The sequence below is a fragment of the Macaca fascicularis genome, chromosome 6 (genome assembly GCF_037993035.2).
Source record: "Macaca fascicularis isolate 582-1 chromosome 6, T2T-MFA8v1.1".
NCBI classification, from domain to species: Eukaryota; Metazoa; Chordata; class Mammalia; order Primates; family Cercopithecidae; genus Macaca; species Macaca fascicularis.
The window spans coordinates 143,038,109-143,059,709 of NC_088380.1; the positions used below are offsets into that span (position 1 = coordinate 143,038,109).

At 38.7% G+C, this 21,601-nt stretch overlaps 1 long non-coding RNA gene across 2 annotated transcripts; it reads left to right on the forward strand.

Annotated features, from left to right (window-relative positions):
• The first annotated feature begins 758 nt into the window (after positions 1–758).
• On the forward strand, positions 759–20,293 carry LOC135971148 (uncharacterized). 2 transcript variants are annotated; one of them, XR_010587226.1, is made up of 2 exons: positions 759–1,140; positions 20,140–20,293. It is a non-coding gene; the product is annotated as an uncharacterized lncRNA (long non-coding RNA). The 2 variants fall into 2 exon arrangements; XR_012414498.1 differs by lacking the exon at positions 20,140–20,293 and adding an exon at positions 5,657–5,880.
• Positions 20,294–21,601: the final 1,308 nt, after the last annotated feature.

The following is a 21,601-nucleotide window of genomic DNA, read 5'->3' on the forward strand; positions in this document are numbered from 1 at the left end:
CTTAAGATATTTTGGTTTCTCCTGGAAAATAAATAAAAAGTGCATGTGATGTAGCCCATTGGGGTTTTAATCACAGCAAAAATGAGAGCAAGATTAAAGGCTCACAGCTTCATGTAAACACCCTTGTGAATAAGCACCCCCTCTACCCCAAGATTCATTCCAGCCAAGCTACACAGGCCATAAGCACTGGTCAGTTTCCTGTCATCCTTGTTCTGGTCTGGTGGAGAGAATAAATATTCAGGTACTCATGACTTCTCTGCTTTCCAGTATATTCTGTCTCAGTCTAATTCTAAGTTAGCATAACAACTCCAGAAAACTCTTGTTTTTGTGGCTAAAATTGAGTGTCAGTATTCTTTCCTACCTATCCTAGGCTAAAGCCCAAACACCACTCCCTTCTTGCACCCACAGATGCTCCTGAGCTGAGAGAATAACCAATGAGCCCATGGACTCATTGTTCCTGCATGCTCATGCATGGCATAATAAAGACATAAAGGTTGGCACAGAATGTTGTATGGAGAGTGTTTCTAGGGTCCATCCACAGCAGGCAGCAGAATGGCTTAGGAGTAACTATGTACTGGTGTTGCTCAATAATTTGCTTTCCCAGTGCTAATGAGGAAGGAGGAAGCTGTGCGTGATGGAACTCTGTGGTTGCTGTGAGGAATATGTTACTTGATCTGATTACTAATGATATCCAAGGCTTATCATAGCTTCTCTGAGCAACCAAACAGGCTTATGAAGGGCTTTCCACAACCTCAGAAGTTCCTAGCAGAGAAAATCCATGTCCAGGAGCAGCTGTGTGCTAGGAGAGGAAAGAACTGCAGAGAAAGAAGGAGGGCACGGAAAATAGGAATAAGAAAAAAGGGAGGAAAAGGAGAGGAGAAAAAGATGTGTGTTTAGGGAAGGCTACAGTCTGTGGCTCTAGCGTGAGCTTGTCTGGACTCCTAAACTAAATGGACATAGGGATCTCTGCCCTCATTTTCCAGGACAAGTTTGATTTCAAATCATGTTCCTTATTGTCAGACTGTGGATCTTCAATTTAAATTCAGAAAAGTAGCCATCTGAAGGAAAGTATATAAAAATAAATGCCCTCCAAATTACATGAGCTTTGCAAACATATTTAAAAATCAACTTCTGATCTGGGTAAGCATATTGAATGTAGTCTATTTTTGAGAGCAATGAGTTATGAGTTATGTACATTACAATAAACAGTATTAGCTGTAGTGATTGCTTCTCTGAATTAATCATGGCCAGCAGGGATTTCTTGGAACTAACTTTTTTTTTTTTTTTTTTTTTTTTTTTGCTGGGGGGCACTGTGTGTGCTGTATTTAGCTGGCATTTGTAAAATGCTTGTACTATTGTAGAAATCAGGTATCTAGTTAGATTGGGCAATTACTGGCATTTAGCTATTGGGTGGTTTTGGTTTGAATTTTAAATACTTTTACAGAATGAATAAATGGTTATTGTAGAAAATTTTCAACATATAGGGCAAAGGAGAAAATAAATATTACCAGTAATCTACTCAAGAATAATGACTACTAACATTTTGGATTTCTATTTGTAACCTAGTCTTTTCTTCCACAGTGCAGGTGAGTGAGTGTGTGTATAGATGTCTGTGTGTGTGTGTCTGTGTGTGTGTACTTCTTCCATGGCTATAAAAATTGAGATCACATCCTACATACTACTATTTTGTGAGCTGGGGTTTTTCCACTTAACATTGTCATGAATTTGTTTCCATATCATTAACTTTGTCTCTATAGTATATTATCTAATGGGTGAATTTTATTTTATACTAAAGATACATTGCAATTGATTGAACTGTTCTCTGTTTTTTTTTTTTTTTTTTTTTTTTTTTTTTTTTTTTTTTTTGAGACGGAGTCTCGCTCTGTCGCCCAGGCTGGAGTGCAGTGGCGCGATCTCGGCAAGCTCCGCCTCCCGGGTTCACGCCATTCTCCTGCCTCAGCCTCCCGAGTAGCTGGGACTACAGGCGCCCACAACCGCGCCCGGCTAATTTTTTGTATTTTTAGTAGAGACGGGGTTTCACCGTGGTCTCGATCTCCTGACCTTGTGATCCGCCCGCCTCGGCCTCCCAAAGTGCTGGGATTACAGGCGTGAGCCACCGCGCCCGGCCAGTTCTCTGTTATTTGATATTAGCTAATTCTCAAATTTTTGTTTAAAAACATCCTGATATAAATATCCCAATCCATCAAATTGAGGTTACAACTGTGATGATTTCCTTAGAGAAACTGCCTATAAACTGAACTTTCTGAGTCAAAGAGTGTGAGCGTTTTAGCGGATTCTGATGTGTATCATCTAATTACTCTCCAGACTCAAAAGCAGTGTGAGTAATACCTGTCCACTGAGCCTTTGCCAACACTAAATATTGACCTTTAGTACATTTCATGTTCATATTGAAGCTATATTGATTACATCATACTCATGAGTTATAAAATAATAACAGCTATACATTGAGTCCTTCCTAAGGTCAGATCCTATGGTGTGCACTTTACACATAACCCTCTCTCTTAAAACTCCCAATAATTGTATGATTGTTTTTCTTCAGATGAAAATATGAAGATAAGGATGATTAAGTAACTTCCCCAAACTCTCACAACTAATAAGTAGAAAGTGAAACCAGGATTGTCTAATTTCAACACATGAGTTTTTACTGGCAAAATCGTCTGCTTCAGTAGTGGCTACATCCTAAAACTTTAAGTTTGCAGACGCTATATAACTTCTACCTTAGGTTGGTTCCCCAGAAAGGGACTCTGAGATTTTGAGATTGACATGCAGGAGGATTACTGGGGAGTGCTCTTGAAAATAGCCCTATAAGTGGCGGCAGGGACAGAAAAGCCAGATGGCAGAGGGAGAAGTTGAATAGCAAAGCAGTTGTGGCAAAGCCTGAAGTCAATTCCACAGAGCATCTTGCAGCTGGAGTGGCATTTGGAGTGTCCTGTGTTGGGGCAAGAAGGCTGGACCTTTTCAACTGATTGAATGTGAGCTGTGCCATATCATGGCTTAACTTTGGGCGAGTCAGCTCCATTAAGCCAAAGAGAATCCCCAGAGACTCACCTGTGAGCTGTCATGCAGGGACTCCCCCAGAAGCCTAGGTAATGAGAGCCTTGGTACTGAAGGAGGGTCTGGGCAGCACAGCATAACCACCACTGAAAACTCCACGACAGCTGTTCCAGGAACTGACATCATGAATCCAGCACAGGTCCAAATTCTTGCCTGTCTTTAGTCCTGTTAGGATAATTCTACCTTTCTGATGAGTTTTGGCTCCCTTTCTAAGGACTAGCTGGGAAAAGTCATTGTCTGAGGTCTGAGGCATATTCAACTTTAGAGCACTGGTGGTGGGACTAGGGGAAAAGTATTGAGACTGTGGCCAAAGGAAATCAAGGAGGACACTGTTCGTTAGTTGGTAATGACACAAAGGTCCCTGGGGATGACTTCTGTTGTGCCTTGCCAATAACCCTCTTTCACATTAGGAATCTCCCCAAACCCACTTTCAGTCCACGTGGTTCTGATGGAGCTAACCCTCCCTCAACCCTAGGAAAGGGCACAGGACCAAATGCTCCTGGCCACAGTGATTGGGTAAAGGACAAACAGATGACTTTTCCAACCAATGAGAGTTTTGGGAAAGAGATTCTCTTTCTCTCGGAGCTGCTGAATATAGGCCTTGGTGGCTATCCTCACCTTCACTTGGAGAGAACACACTTGGAGAAACTGGAGGGAAAGAGACACAAAGAGAGAAAAAAAAACAAAGAGCACAGACACAGAGACAAAGACAGAGAGACACCGAGTTTGGTGACATGGCTTCAGCACTTGAATTCAGAAAAGCATTCATCAGGCTTTTCAATTACCTGAGCAAATAATTCCTTTTTCTCCCTCTTAAGACTGTTTGAGTTGGGTTATAGCCTTTGGTTTTGAAATAGTTCTGATGACAACAGAGATGGCTAAAGAGCTCAAAGATCAGAAAACAGAGCTTCCTGGCCACCAGTAGCAGGTGGGAAGGTCTAACAACCATGAGCACCACAGAAGGCTGTCCGGAGGATCAGAGAGGAGACAGGATGTTCCCAGGATTGCACAGGTGTTGGAAAAATTCAATCAGAAGGCATACCTCCTGGAAGATCCCCCAAATGCAGAGAAGGGTGTTAAATATACACTGACCTTCTCAAAAATATTTATTTAATAACCTAGATATTGATGAATGGTTGGGTGACATGGACTCCACTATGTGCCATGAGGGATACAAAGATGAATCTACCATGAACTCTGCTCTCGATAAGTTACTGTCAAAGTTGGTTTTTTTTGTTGTTGTTTAAAACTTGATATATTTGAGGTAGAATTGAAAAGATTTTAGTATTGATGAAATATGATAAAAGGGATGATGAAACTAATGATGACTTTAGTCAAAATAATTAATTCAGGTGGGGAGGAGAGAAGGGGATTGACTGAATTCTAGTTGACTGAGGCTTACTCATAGTGGGAAGAGCTGTGAGCCATGCACTGTTTTATTTATTGTTTTGTTTTTGGGTTTTGTTTTTAAATACCAAAAGTGGATATTCATGGAGTCTAAGAACCTAGGACTAGAAATGCAGTATATGAAAGCAGTATGGCAATGTCATAAACCGTCACAGTGCTAGGTTCTAGAAATAAAATATAGTTGATCCTTGAACAACACAGATTTGAAGTGCGTGGGTCCACTTACATGCAGATTTTTGTCCACTTCTGCCATTCCTGATACAGCAAGACCAACCCCTCCTCTTTCATCTCCTCCTCAACCTACTCAACATGAACACCACAAAGATGAAGATCTTTATAACAATCCGTCTCCACTTAATTAATAGTAAATATATTTTCTCTTCCTCATGATTGTATTAATGGCATTTTCTTTTCTCTAGCTTACTTTATTATAAAAATACAGTATATAACATATATAGCACACAGAATACGTGTTGATCAACTATTTATGTTATTGATAATGCTTCCTGTCAAAAGTAGGCTAATAGTAGCTACATTTTTGGCAAATCAAAGGCTAATTACACGGCTCTGATCACTATACATTATATATATCACAGCATCACTATGTGTCCCATAAATATGTACAATTATTGTGTTTATTTAAAATTTGGAAAATAAAATGTTACAAAACAATCTTTTAAAATTTAAAATTTAAAAGTTCTATGTAGATTTTTGACTGCATGGGTAAGTTGTCACTCCTAACCCCTGTGGCTCCAGGATCAACTGTAGTGTGTATTTGCACTGACTCAAAATTCCTTATATTTACCTGCTTCTCCACTACTTGACATTTCAAATGAACAATTAGCTTGTCGAAGATTATTTTCCTCAATACACAGCTTCCTATTTCCCACTCTCCCTCAACTGCTCTTTCTCTCCTCTTGCCTCTTATTAAAACCCAAAAGTTGATAAGAAAGTAGAATTAAAGATAGAATTTGTGTATAAACAGATTTAACTATTGTATTCATTCTTTTCCATTTCCTAAATTGTCCAATTTCACCAGACAATGACCTCAATGTAGCCTAGAATAATGAAAGCAATTATCAGCTACTCTATTGCATGAATAAGCTCTAGTTTTACTTTGCAAGTATCCCATTAAGTGTTTGCTGGATTTTTCTGTTTTCCTTCTGTATGTCAGAGTCAAGGCAAGCATCACAAGCCAAGTAGCCATCCTGCTAACTGGAAGAGAAAGAAGGGCCAGAGGAGGGAAACAGACTCAGAGACTATCAATTTTCCCTGAACTAGAACAATCTATTCTTATCAGAGAAGATGAGCATCACTTAACATTTGACAAACCACTGTCCCCAGAATGCATTACTGTGGTAATCCAGGGCTGCAGAGAATAAAGCATCTGAATCAGTACCATTTTATGGTCATTGGTCACATCATGTGCTATCTGACACTCACTGAATGCCTATTATGTGCAAAGTCTGTGGTGAACCTTGTCATTACTAAATAGAAAAACTCTACCACCCCTTTCAATTCAAAATGTAGCTAAGAGATAAGATTGGGAAGAAAGGTAATTCTATTCCCCTGCCCAGAAACTATTTATATTTGTATCCATTTGGAAAGGGATCCAATGTACATCAAACTCAGTCTGATGCTTCGGACAGGTTCACATTGGCCCACTCCACAGGGATGCGTTCAAAATGCCGGCATGGACACATGAACAGCAACAGACACACACATGTTCAGTCGACTACACAACCAGAGAAAATGCTGGAGAAAAGCCAAGCTAAAAGTATCCTTCCAAGTCAGGGACATAATACTCACAAATAGATCCATCAGCCAATCTGTCTTTTGACATGGAATTGGGAAGGAAACTGAAATTGGACACATGTCCACGAACCTCAAAAAAACCTGGAAAAGAACAGGATGACACTTGGCAAAAATAACCCTACTTTCAGAGAAATGCACAGAACTGTGCCTAGATCACCCTTCCTCATCTCCAGCTTTTGGGTTCTGACTCATCCTCCATAATCAGAAATTCCCAGCAGGAGCTCTAGACCTATGAGAGTCTTGCCAAATATTAATATTCAGTGTTTTTTGAGGATTCACTATCCTGAAACTCTGCTGAAAACTTTATAAGAATGATCTAACTTAAACCATACAACAACTTTGTGATATAGTTCGTAACTAATCCCATTTTTAAAAGGGAAAACTGAGGCTTAGAGAGGTTAATTAACTTGAGCAGGGTCACACCACTGTGCTGTGGGGTGGTAGATCCCAAGCAGGCTAGCCCCAGAGCCTATCCTCTTATCATCTCTGCTTAGCTGCCTTAATGTGGTCACACACCCTGGAAAAATCCCTTGGCTGCTCTAGTTGTCAACAAGAACTAGGGAAAACTCTCTAGTAGTTTTCCCATTGACTCTAGGGCCCATACAGAAACCATTTTTCTGGACTGTGCTTTAATATTGCTCTCTCTGCTTCGCCAGAATGTAAATAAGAGAATACCCTGGGTGAATCATGCACTTGTATCATTTGTGGAAATGTGGTGAAAGGTATGCGTTCCCTGCTATTCACTAATCTCGTACAAGGATTGAGTCAATTCATTTCTAAATAGTTTCACAGATTAATTTGGAGGCAATGTGTCTTAGTGGTAAAGAGCACGACCTTGGGTCAGCCTTCCTGAAACAGGTAGCAACCCCACCTCCTACCACTAACCTGCCTGAATGTCAGGTCCTTCATTTGTAAAGTAAAGATAACTATAGTTCTCAATTTATATGACTGTTGCAAAAATGGAATTAAAGCACTTAGAAGTATGCTGGGCATGGACTAAGCCCCCAGCAATCATTAGCTGTTAAGATTATTTCTCAGCTTGCTGTTTTCAGAAGGTAAGTGCAGTCCCAAAATCCCTTATCTAAAATTCTTGTTGCCAGGTGTGCTTTGGAATGGGGAAATTTGGGAGACTTTAGAAGGTAAAGGGGATCTATACTGCGGACACCCTATGATGAAACTTCCTCAGTAGGGTCTAGGTCAGTACACAGGATTATTTCCGCACCAAAGTGTATGACTTTTTACTCCAAGTGAGATTAAGTAGAGAAACTAAGAAACTTCATGTCAGTTTCTGTGGTCCAGTGAGTTTCCCTGGTATTCCCAAAAAGTAAGTGGATAAATAAATAAGTACCTGCATAAATGGGCTCCTTTCCATAACTTTTGCACTTCAGAATTGTGAACCAGAGACTGTAGATCCCAGCTACAGGACAAAAGTTTCACTGAGTGTATTCATCCGTTTTCACGTGGCTGTAAAGATATTTCCTGAGACTGGGTAATTTATAAACAAAACAGGTTTAATTGACTCACAGTTCCTCATGGCTAGGGAGGCTTCAGGAAACTTAAATCATGGCAGAAGGCAAAGGGGAAGCAAGCACCTTCTTCACAAGGCAGCAGGAGAGAGAGAGAGAGAGAGAGAGAGCATTCAGGGGAAACTGCCACTTTTAAAACCATCAGATCTGGTGGGGGAAATCACCTCCATGATCCAATCACCTCCCACCAGGTCCCTCCCTCAACTTGTGGGGATTACAATTTGAGATGAGATTTGGTTGGGGACACAGAACCAAACTATATCACTGGGCATCCAATCCCACTCCCAGCTTCAGCTATCTCCTCGCTGGAATGAATCCCTTATCAGCACTTCCAAGACTCATGCATCCCTACATGACCAGTTGCAGGAAAGACAACTCTTTGACACTTCCTACAGGCCCCTCTGACCTGACTCATCACTTCTTCCCCAGCAGACCTGTTGCGCCTCTTGATGAATGTCATCCCAGGTTGCATTCACCTTGAGATCTCACCTCTCCAGCCGTCGAAAGTCCCACACACTCAAGACTGTATACCTGGGCCTTATTGTATCCAGTGTGGAATCCTGAGGCGTGCTCAGACCTATTGCTGGCACTTTCTGTTCTCTAAGTCCCTCTCACATTGTCTGTACTTATTGATGGGGACCCTCATTATCAATAAGTACCGTACTGTACTTATTGATACTATCCTCCTAATTGGTGGTCCCAGCCTGCCCGGTTTACACAAGCTGCTAGGTCGATCTCCCTACTGTGCTGTTGAGATTATGACCCTCTAAACTTCAATAATCCCTGTTGTATTCAGGAGGCTCCTACCTTGCCAGCCAGCACTTGAACACCTCTATAACCTCCTCCCAACTTCCCCTTCCAGCCTTGTCTGCCCCCACTTCACCACACGTAAGGACTCACTATCGGTCACAGGCCTCTACAGCTATCTCTGTGGGCTTCTATGTATCTTGCACTGTGCCTAGAGTACCCTTTCCCATCTCCACTTTTGGATTCTTACTCTTCCTCCAAGGATGAAGACAAATTGCTTTCTTTCTTGAAGACTGCTTTGATTGTTCCAGCAAGAAGTGTTCCTCTTCTCTTCTGAGGTCCTTTAATTATTGTTTCTCTTATATTCCAGCTCTTCTCCTCATGGCTATTTGTAGGGAGGCTGTGTAGCATCATGGTCAAGAGTGCAGGCACACTGCCTGGATCCCAGTTCTGCCTCTCACATTTGTTAAGGGCAGCCACTTTATAAGCCTCAGTTTCCTTATCTGTAAAGCGGCGGAACCAAAATTACCTCCCTCATCAGGTGGTTTTTAGAGCACTCACTGATTTGCTGCATTTAGCAGAGTGTCTGGGCTACAGTAAGTGTTCAACAAATGTCTGAGATCATTTTCATCATTCCTATTATTCTGTACATTATACCATGAGCTCCTCAATGGAAGAAACAGCTTAAGTTCATTGTTCAAATCATTTTCATCATTCTTATTATTCTGTACATTATACCATGAGCTCCTCAATGGAAGAAACAGCTTAAGTTCATTGTTCAAATCTTCCACACTGTTTTTCATAATCTCTCACACTCTATGGGTGTAATAAACATTTGTCTAATGGAATTCTTATACTGTTGTACTCCACCTCAATATTTAAGTAGCCTCAAGTCTTTGTTGAAGCAAAGGTTTTGGAAACTCAAAATAATTAAAAAGTGTATCCAAAGTAAGAAGATTAGGTTCACAGATATAACTTTAGTATTTTTATTAAAATACATAAAAGTCACAAGGCAACATATCCATTTATTTGAATAGCTCAACCTAAATAAAATTTGGAAAAGTATGTATCCATCAGTGCCATTGAGGAATAGTGGTATGAGTAATAAATGAGGAATAAATCAGTCTGGGGTATGAGAGAAGGGCCATCTGGCAGAGGCAATGGGAAGCTTCATTAAAGCTGTTAAGCCCCAGATACTAGGTCAATAACAGAGGGATTTGTTTTGAGCTCTCTAAAACTGCAAGTATGCATAATTGCACTGTGTAATCTAGCAAACCTTTGTCCCTTCCGAGGTGCTCTGCTGCTAATCCTGCCACTGTCGCAGATGTTTCCCTTCATCTCAAAGCTTCTCCTCTGAGTTAAAGTGAGCCACAGTGACTGAGGGCATCCTGACAGCTGTGCTGGTGTGGTTAGGGCTTTCTTACTGGAAGCAATGCTGGGACAGGATTTATTGTGAATAGGCCCCCTTTTGTAGACCACCCCAGGGAAACACATGTCCATGGTGTGTGATTCTCTTACCTGCTGCTAAGACTGAGCATTCACAAGGGAGTATTAGCATCCCTGGCAGTTGTGAGCAACCTGACTCGAGGCACACCTGTTGGGGACCCCATCCTGTCCAAGTGTCTGGATTCCTGTCATAGCAAAGTGGAGGAGATAAAGGCCTCTCATTTCACTGGAATTGGATGCCTTTGCCACGAATCCTTTTACCACAGTCCTGCAGTATCTGATCAGACCACCTCCTACAGTGGCTGTGGGAGGTCCAGTAGTGGAGATGAGGACTGAGGCATAACAGAAACAAAAACATAGAAAAACTGCATCTCATCCAAGTTATCAGATTTAAGGGAAAAAACACTTTTTACAACTACAGGGTTTTTAGGCATACAGTTGAGCTGTGATGTGAACTCAACAGCATGACAGATGGAGCAGAGAGAGGCAGGCTTCATTTATTTCCAGTCCTGGAGGTAGGTGGGCACAGCCAGCACCAGTCAGGATTCCGCACCATACACAGGGAGGCCCAGATATACAGTCCTGAGTGTGTGGGGCTTTCAGTGGATTCCCCAATTCATAATCCATTCCTAAGAGTACCTCGATTTCTTCTAGGGGAATTATCCATCCCACAATGTGCAGTCAAGATGTGGTGGCAAATCCAGGGCATGTGTTCTCCCATTTTACTGTTGAATATTTCAGACCAAGCCTTTTCCCTTTACTTTGATCCTGCATGCATTCCCATAGTCTTCCAGAAGATTCCCTTACTGCAGAAGTTTGCCAGAGTAGGTTGCTATGGTTTTCAATTGAGGAACCCAAACTCAGACTCTCTCCAACCTGATGGACATCCGAAAGGAGTCATTTGTCTTTGGCATTTCTACATACACCATGTCCATTCTTTCTATTCCCCTTCCCCAGAAAGCTTCCAGGCATAGGAGCATTGCCCAGATAAGTAGAAAGAAACAAAAGACTCCCATGAGCACAATCAGCCAGGGCACCAGCTGTGAGCAGTTTGAGGAGCAATCTGTACTCCCTGGAGGTCTCTGGAGCAGCTCAAGCTGGCTGCTGAGTTGTCTAGGCTGAGCTGACCAGATCACTGATGTCTCACCAACCTAAGCATCCAAACTGTAATTAGGCTTCTGAGTTGGAAGCTTTTCCAGAATTTATGGATATGTTTTAAACTTTTGCATCAAACTGTAATGTGATGGTCCCCTCAACACCTATGTCTTGGGACAAATAAAAATGTTTAATTCTCTACTAATTCCTCTGCTACTTAATTGCCTCTGTGCATTTTAGAGATCCCCTTTTTCCTCCTTTTCAGTAGTCATCTTTCATTTCTCATCACCAAATTAATGTCTGCATATTTTATCCCTCTCCTACTTTCCTATTGGCTTAGAAACCAAAATATTAAGTTGGTGAAAACTGTGTAAAACAAACATGAAGAGGGCTTTCCTGTTGGGTAAAATACATAAATCTCACTGCATGGACTCTGTGGCATCCTTTCCTTCTAAAATAGTTTTCTGTTGTATTCCAAAATGATGAGGTTGTTAAAGCTGAACTCGACACAGGAGATCCCACTATGGTAAGAAATGAATTTTACTTCTCTCGTATCTTGCTTAACTTCCGCAGCTGCTTTCCTCCCTTCCTGTGAACTGCTAACCATCTCAACACCATTCAAAAGAAATCACCGAGTTGTAAACAGGCTGTTTTTGCTTAGACGTGCACATCAGAGTCTATTCTTTTCAGAAAGGACACATGAAATATGTATCGGTTAGCTTTTGTTATGTAACAAGCCATCCTAAAATCTAGAAGTTTAAAAGAATAATCTTTGTTTATTTGTTTAGGGTTTTCTGGGTGAGAAATTAGGACCAGATGCAGCAAGGGTAGCTTATTTGTGCTCCACTTGGTGTCAATTGGGGATTTTACCCGGGACCCCTGGGATAGCAGGGCAGTCTGGTCCTCTCACCCCATGGTCTCTCTTTCTACAGGAGGCCAGCTTAACCTTCTTCCCATAGATACAAGGTTCCAAGAGAACGGAAGCTATAAGGCCACTTGACACCAAGGCTCAGAAACCCCACATTGTTTATCCCTGCCATATTCTGTTGGTTAAAGCAAGTCATAAGATCAGTCCAGACTCAAGGAGTGGAGAAATAGATGCCACCTCTTGATGGGACAGGCTTCAAATAATTTGGCTATTTTCAATCTACCACATCAGGAAACCAAAAATTAATTATTTTGTATAAAAGACTAGGCATAAAGTCCTCTGATCCTAAAATAATCATCTTCCCCTGGCCCTAACCAGCCTTTCATTATTTGAATAGTAGTTGCAAATTAACAAAATGCTTTCACATTTATTTTATTTATCCACATGATAAGCTCTTGAAGTATATCACCTCCTGTTTTCAGATAAGGGATTGGATGCCCAGAGAGTTTAATGACTTATTCAGGGTCCCAGCTATAAAACGACCTTAAATCCTATCCATGTCCTCTACATTTTTCTTATAAATAACTTCATTTATTTCAAGAGAGGCTGATCTGCTTAATTATCATCAAGGTTGGGATCAGAATTGAAGCCATGTTTCCCCAAGGCTTAAGCTTGCTAGCTCAGAGATATCTATTGAAAAGGAGCACGCTGCTTGTCTGGGATGCTCTTGCGCCTAACCCATAGCCACACTTAACAGATTCCAGACATGCTTCCCAAAAGGCTAGTTTATACCAGTAACTAGACCGGCTTTACTGGGAGTAAAATATATACGTCTGTTATTTCTCACAAAAGGAAAGGAAACAGAGTAATCTCACAAATAAAAGGTAGCAGCAGATAGAGAATTTTTATGGCTTCTAAGCATACAGAGTGAAATTCTCCAAACTCCTTCCCTTCAGAAACCTACGGTATCTAGCTTTTCCTTTAAATGAGTTATGCATGCTGTGTTTTGTCTAGCACAACTTAAGGTTTTGTATTCAGCTGGAAACATATTTAAGCTGTCAAATACTCATCTAAAAAGAAAGAGAGAACAGCTTTCCCCAAACTCTTTGAGAATCTTCAGAATTTACTGAGAAGATGCTTTAAAATGAAATATACATAAATTGAATCATGGAGCTGAGCAACTACACTGGAATAAAAGTTCAAGAATATGCAGAGAAATCAGAGATCATTAACACCAACTAAAAAGGAATGTGAGTCAGTCTTAAAATGACTATGCCGGTGCATTATTTATTTACTTACTGTTATTTCTGTGCTTCCTCCATTTTTTTCATCTTAGATGTCAAAGAATCAGAGGGCAGCATTTGGTGCTTAGCCTAATACTGTCATTAATGGGGCTTTTGAGGCTTTGCATTTTTATCAAGTGAAGTTAGTTTCTTGCTAATAGTTTCTCTTTTTCTTCTCAACTCTCAGAGACAGCCAGCGCATTTCCTCCAATGTACAAGTGAGGAAACAGGGACTCTGAGAAGCTAATAGGCTACTCTAAAATAACAAATTTAGTCAAGCCAAAAGTGAGGCTTAAACCCATATTATGACTAATTCCACTGATCATATTGCTGGTATATGTTTGTTTATATATATATATACACACACACACATATATATACACACACACACACACACATATATATATGTATTAGTCCATTTCGCATTGCTATAAAGGAATACCTGAGTAATTTATAAAGGAAAGGGGTTTATTTTGGCTCATGGTTCTGCAGACTATACAAAAAGCATAGGGCTGGCATCTGTTTCTGGTGAAGGCTTTAGGAAGCTTACAATCATGGCATAAGGCAAAGAGGAAATAAAATAAATAATGCATATATAAAGAAAAGTCTAAATAAGAAAGTAAAAATTTTCTAAAATTCCACCACCCAGCAATGATGACTGTTAACAATTGGCTCCATTTCCTTTGTCTTCAGTATTAGTGGGATTATATGTGTATACAGATTTTTATCCAATGTTTTGTTTGTTGGTTGGTTGCTTTGATTAACCTTAGATCAAGAATATTTTTTCATGTTATTACAGAATCTTTGAACATACAACTATAAAATGTTGCAATGACATTATGTCATATGCATATTCCATAATTTATCTAATCAATGACCTATTGTATGGCACTTAGGTAATGTCTTACTTTTTGCTCTAGTAAATAACAGTGAGATGGAAATGTTTACATGTAAATCTTTTATATTTTTGGGTTTTTCCTTAGGACATAGACTTATGGGATTACAGGGTCAAAAGCCATTAAGATTGTTAAGGCACTTAACATTGCTGACATATTAAATCTCCCTAATAAGTTCAAGTGAAATGCAGGCTGTGCAAGACAATATCTCAACCAAAAACAGAGTTCTTTCCTCTGGAAATTGTCTTGTAAGAGAACTAGACACATATTCTATGAATGTGGCAATCTAGGGTCTCACGTATAGACTCTCCGTAAAGATTGGTAATAGCTTCTTTAATGGGCTTTGCTGTCTATGTTAGTTCATTTTGCATTACTATAAAGGAAGACCTGAGAGTGGGTAATTTATAAAGGAAAGAGGTTTATTTTGGCCCATGCTTCTGCAGGCTATACAAGAAACATAGGACTGGCATCTGATCCTATTGAGGCCTCAGGAAGCTTACAATCATGGCATAAGGCAAAGGGGAAGCAAGTTTGTCACATGGAGAGAGAAAGAGCAAGACAGATGCCAGGCTCTTTCAAACAACCAGCTCTCATGTCAGTTAATAGAGTGAGGACTCACTCATTACCATGAGGAGGGCACCAACCTATTCATGAGGGATCTGTCCCCATGACCCAAGCACTTCCCACCAGGCCCCACCTCCAACACTGGAGATCACATTTTAAATGAGATTTGGAGGGGACAAATATCCAGACCAAATAACCCCCTCTCAGTGTCCTTGTTCTAGGATCTTGCTGTTACCTGGTTGACTTCATGACACTCTGTTAAGGCAGATAATTGTTATACCAAACACACTCTCTCTGCTATTCCATAATTCATTTCTTTGCTCACTACTCTGTTAGACACTAATAAAAATTTTGGTTTTTGAGAAATAACATTGTCTGTATATTTTCTACGGTAAAACTACATAACTATTAATAATAGTTCACTCTGGGATTTCAGCCATCTGCTCTTAGTTTTCAAAAGTGGAAAAATTCTTCACTTTATCTAGATTGGAGAAAGGCAAGAGATCAGTGAGGGTGGGAAGAGACAGAGACCGCTTTATAATAAAGTCTTCTCTATAGTTTGCAACCTTAGATGACTCCTCTTTCCCTTCTTCTCTTTTATCATTTCTCTTTTCAAAGTAGGTTGTTATTTATTTGTTAGGTCAACACTGTGTGTCAAGTTGTGTTCTGGACCCTGAAGACAGAGAGGTGAATAACATAGAGCTTATGCTCTGGGAGTTTACAAATTAGTTAAGGTGAGAGATAATTAATTAAAACAAAGTTGGGTGAATAATTGGACATAGTGGAGGATCAGAACCTAGTCAAGTGGCCTACAAAGACCTCCACATAGAAGTGAGATTTATGTTGAAACTTGAAAGGTAACAATAAAATAGCCAGACCAAAGTGGATAAAGGGAAGTGAAATGGCCATGTAGGAAGAAAAATTTCAAGCCAGGAGGAATTTAAATTTTCATTTATGATTTTAAAAATTCTCAGGAGATTTGAAATATAAGGACATTTTCTTAAACTGGGAAAGGATAATCATACTTAATAGTAGAATGTTAATGCTTTCCTAGCTTGAAAATCATAAAATTACATGAAGAGAAATTTTAAAATATCTGAATAAATAGGTGGATATACTATTTTCATGGACTGCAAAACTCAATATTATAAAGAAGTAATCACCCTTAATTGATCTTATATTTCAATAGAATACTAGTCAATATTTCAGAATACTATTTGTGGAAGACCACAAGCTGATTCTACAAATAAAAACCTTAATGAGCTAACACTCCCTGTCCATTAAAATGATAAAATTCCAAAGACTGACAATGCCAGATGTGACGGTGAATTTCAGATGTCAACTTTACTGAATTAAGAATTATCTACAGATCTGGTAAAGGATTATTTCTAGGCATGTCTATGAGCATGTTTCTAGAGAAGACTGGCATATAAGTCAGGGGACCTAGTGGGGAAGATCTGCCCTCCATGTGTGTGGGCACCATCCAATCAGCCAGGAGCCTGGATAGAACAAAAAGACAATTTTCTCCCTCTTCTGGAGCTGGGATACACTCTTCTCATCTTCATGGATATCAGAACTCCAGGTTCTCTGGACTTATACTAGTGACCCTGCCTCATCCCCTCAAGTTCTCAGGACTTCTACCTTGGACGTAGAATTTTATCACTGGCTTCCCTGCGTTTGAGGCCTTTGGGCTTGAACTGAGCCACACTGCTGGTATCACAGGGTCTCCAGCTTGTAGACGGCCCTGGCCTGTTGTCTCCATAATCATGTAAGCCAATTCTCCTAGTAAATCTCCTCTCATGTATCTCTCTTTATATACATCACGCGGTTTCTGTCTTTCTAGAGAATACTGACCAATACACCAAATATTTAGCAAGGATGTGAAGGAGCTGGAATTCTTTCAACTGCTATTGGTTAAAGCACTTGCAATACCATTTTTCCATTAAAGTTGAGTATATACATTTTATATGATCAATAATTCCAGTCCTAGGTATATATTCCCTCACCTCCAATGCCTATAAAGGCTTCAAACTAGAAATAACCCAAACATTTGCCATCTCTAGAGTGCATCAATATATAAATCTACAGTCATGCAACAAAATACCATTCAGCAATAAAAATCAGTGAACTAAACCTACTTGCAGCAATAGGAATGAATCAGACAAACATAATATTGAGTGAAAGAATACAGGCACAAAACAATGCATACTGTATAATTCCAATTCAAACATAGGAAAAAGTAGTCTGTTAAGTTAAATGTCTGAATAGTCCTTTTAGAAGGCATGCAGTGATGATTGAAAGGAGATATGTAAGTAGCTTTTGGGGTACTGGTAATATATTATACTACCCTATTTTGTGGGTATGTTGACTTTGTGATAATTATTTAAACTATATAAGTTGAACATATTTATATGTTTTACTTCACATAAAGTTATAAAAACCTATAAGAGGAAACTAAAGTGAAGCTAAGACCATTTTATAGCTTTAAATGTATATGTATGAAGAAGATGGAATAGCAATGGGCTAATATCCTCTTGAATAGAAGAGAAATATAAAACAAATTAAATTAAGTCCAAAGGAAGTAAAAGAAGGAAATCACAGAAGAAGGATCAGAAATTAGTGAACAAGAAAAGAAATATATAATAGCTAGGATACACAAAGTTAAAAATTTATTTAAAGTTGAATAAAACTGACAAACCTCTGTCAAAATGAACCAAGATGTCAGCAATAAAAAGGAGATATGACTTCATATTATGCAGATATTTAAAAATAAAGGAAATTATGAAAAAGTTATGCCAATAAAATTAAAACTTTGAATGAATTGAAAAAATTCATTGAATGAATTGAAAAAAAAATACACACACACACACACACACACATATATATATACACACACACACATATATATTTTTGAGTCAGAGTCTTGTTCTGTCTCCCAGGCTGGAGTGCAGTGGCTCGATCTTGGCTCACTGCAACCTCTGCCTCCTGGGTTCAAGTGATTCACCTGCCTCAGCCTCCCGAGTAGCCAAGATTACAGGCATGTGCCACCATGCCCGGCTAATTTTGATATTTTTAGTAGAAATGAGGTTTGGTCATGTTGCCCAGGCTGATCTCAAACTCCTGACCTCAGGTGATCTGCCTGCCTTGGCCTTCCAAAGTGCTGGGATTACAGGTGTGAGCCACCGCAGCCAGACAATATTTGTGAGATGAATAAGTGAACAAGGGGATAGATGAATAAGTGAACAAGGGGATAGATGAATAAATACAATTCTGCATAAGCATCAGAATAGAAGTCAGGAAAAAGTAGGGGGAGGAGTATGAATATGGCTATAAAAGGGCCATATGAGGGATCCTTATAGTGATAAAAGAGTTCCCTTATCTTGACTATATCACTGTCCATATCCAGGTGTAGCAAAATATTACCACTGAGGGAAAATTAATAAAGGGTACATGGGATCTCTCTGAATCTACAATTAACTCAAAATAAAGTTTAAAAAAATAGAAGTAATGCCCAACCAATAGAAGTTGGCCTAACATTTTTCTCTCCATTGAGTTAAAAGGTGAAGAAAGCCCCCAAAAAATTTAATGCGGCTGCTGATAGATTTCTTCATTAAATGACAACTACTACAACAGTGGAGTCGATAAGCACATCTACATTCTCCTCCTGTAAATGCTTGGCTGGAAGAAAACACTCAGATGTAATTTTTAGGACATATAGATGGTACCAAATTTGAATTAAATGTTCCATAAATTTTGCTACAGTTTGGGAGGAGTAAAGGGTGGCCCTTTTGAAGATGCTATATCTTCTGTAGTCATGGTCCAGCATTACTGGTATTATAAGAGATAAGCACAGGATTCAGATCTATCTTTAAGTATCCCAGATAAATATATCTTCTCTTCACGCTGTACTCAGCAGAAATACTAAATTCACGATGGAAGTGACTATAACTAGGCCCTGGTCAGAAAGTTGTCTGGGATCTGCAGAAGTCAGAGTATTTACCATTGGTTTATAAAGCTGAGAGAAGGTAACTTTTAATATATCAGTGGTAGCTGGGCTCTATCCCAATCAGGAGAAAAAAAATATTGCAAAAATGTCTTAGTGAGACGTTATTTGAGAACACAAAAAACAGGAGAGAGGCCCTAAAACTGAGGTTATATTCAAAGATCTATATAGACGATCTCTATTACTCTCTCTCTCTGTATGCATACTTTTCCTCTGTATATATGCATGCCCATAAACATATGTGTATTTCTTATATAATCTCTGAATATGACTATATATACACATATTTATAATCTTATATTGGGATTTTCTTTTTCTTTAAGCACGTTGTGGTAGTTGTGGGAGGATTCCTTCTAGATTTGGTCAGTGTCTGGTTAGTATAAATGTGCATTTTTTCCCTAAAATATAAGGAAAATTTTATTTTAAATTCTTATAAACTACCTTTTCAAAAAATTCATTTGTGTATTTTTTATACAGTTCTTTGAGTACTTCTTTTGATTTTTCCCCTAACTTACACCCTGCCTCCTCCTTTCTACTATTTTCTTTGATTACTATCCTCCCATAGAATTTGCAGGACAAAATAGCCCTGCAATTATATTTTGTAACTGCTCAATAATAGCAAGCATAGTGCTTGAGAACTTCACACAATGGATTGGTACAAAGATAGGACCCCTTCAGGTCATCTCTGCTGGAGATATTTATCATCATACAGGTGTGAATAGAGTCATCTGAGAAAATGGTTTATGAAAAAAAAATAATTCAAAGGATGTTGGATGAGAGTGGCCAAAATTCCATGGTCCAAAAACCCACTATCAAATGAGAATAACAAAATAACAAAACACATAGAAACAGCATTTGATTGTTGCTGAAATGAAAGAAGGTTTGTGAGAAGGAAGCTGAAGATCACTGGGTTAGAATGAAGCCTTGTCTGGAAATCTGATTACTAAGAAATGAGAGGGAGTAAGCAGCCTATTAGATTAAAGGGCTTGTGAAAACCTATCAGCCACTCTGAGCACAGTTGCAGAGACAGTAATGAAACCACTAAGATGTGCAAAGATAGACATAGATATTCTGGAGGGAGAAATAACAAAGAAAATGGGAGTAAGAGTTGGCAAATACTTTCTTGCAAACCTTCAAATGCTTTATTCTTTGCAACTAATGGATACTATGTTAGTCTTTATAAAGCTGAGTGCTAGGTAATTTTTTTTTCTTGTATAGCAAATTGCCTCTGAAAATAGACCTCAAACCAAAACATTGCTAGGAAAAGAACTTAAAAAAACTTGGGTTGAAGATTTCGGAGGTAACTTATTTATGGCTTTCTTAAAAATCTCTAAAATTAAGCAGAAATTATGATCAAGGTCACAATATCACATATTCAGAATAACTATGGGCTAATTGAGTTTTTTGTTCTTAGGTAAAGAAAGAAAAAATAACAAAGAAAAGTGAACAGACCTCAGAGAGATGTGGCAGAGTCAACAAAAGAAAACATGGAACCATGAACTGTCTACTGGAGACGTACTTTTGATTCAAAGACACAAACAAGTTGAAAGCAAAAAAAAAAGGAAAAAGATATATCATGAAAACAGTAATCAAAACAGAGCTGGATGGCTATGCTAAAATCAGAAAAAAATAAACTTTAATACAAAAATTTGTACTAGAGACAAAGACATTTGTAAATCCATATTCACCTAACAACAGAGCTGCATGAAGCAAAAATTGAGTTTGAATTAAAGGGGGAAACAGACAATTCAATATTAACGGTTGGATACTTCAATGACCCATTTTCAGTAATGGATAGAACAATGAGACAGAGACAAACAAGGAAATAGAAAACTTACAGTGTATTAAGCAACTAAACATAACAGGTAACTATAGAACACTCTACCCAACAACAGCAGGAACGCTTTCTTCTCATGTTACATTGTCTAGATTGGCCATGTATTAGTCCATAAAACAAACCTCACTAGATTTGAAACAATTGAAATCATACAGCTTTGGTGCTACTATAAATTAAATTAGAAATCAGTAACATGATGAGATTTGGAGAAGTTATAAATATGTAAAATTAAACAATACACTCCTAAATAATCAATGGGTCAAAGATATAAAATTAGAAAATACTTTGAGATTGATAAAAATCTAAACACAACATACCAAAATTTATGGAATACAGCTAAAGCTGTGCTCAGAGAGAAATATACTGCTATCAGTGCTTATAATTTTTAAAAAGGAGAAAGATTGCTGTTGATAGTTTCTTTTGCTGTGCAGAAGCTTTTTGTTTAATTAGATCCCATTGTCAATTTTTGTTTTTGTTGCATTTGGTTTTTATGTCTCTTTCATGAAATCTTTGCCTGGTCCTAGGTCTAGAGTGGTATTTCCTAGGTTATTATCCAGGATTTTTACATTTTCAGGTTTTACATTTAAGTCTTTAATCCATCTTGAGTTGATTTTTTGTGCATGATTTAAGAATTTAATCCGGTTTCGTCATTTGTATATGGCTAGCCAGTTACTCTAGCACCGTTTATTGAATAGGGTGTCTTTTTCCCATTGCTTGTTTTTGTTGATTTTGTCAAAGATCAGATGGTTTTAAGTGTGTGTCATCATTTCTGGGCTCCCTATTTGGTCTATGTGTCTGTTTTACCAGTACCATGCTGTTTGGTTACTGTAGTCTTGTAGCATAGTTTGAAGTCAAGTAATGTGATGCCTCCAGCTCTGTTATTTTTACTTAGGATTGCCTTGGCTATTCAGGCTCTTTCTTGGTTCCATATGAATTTTAAAATAGTTTTTTTCTAATTCTGTGAAGAACGTCTTTGGTAGGTTGATAGGAATACCAGCAAATCTATAAATTGCTTTGGGCAGTATGGTCATTTTGACAT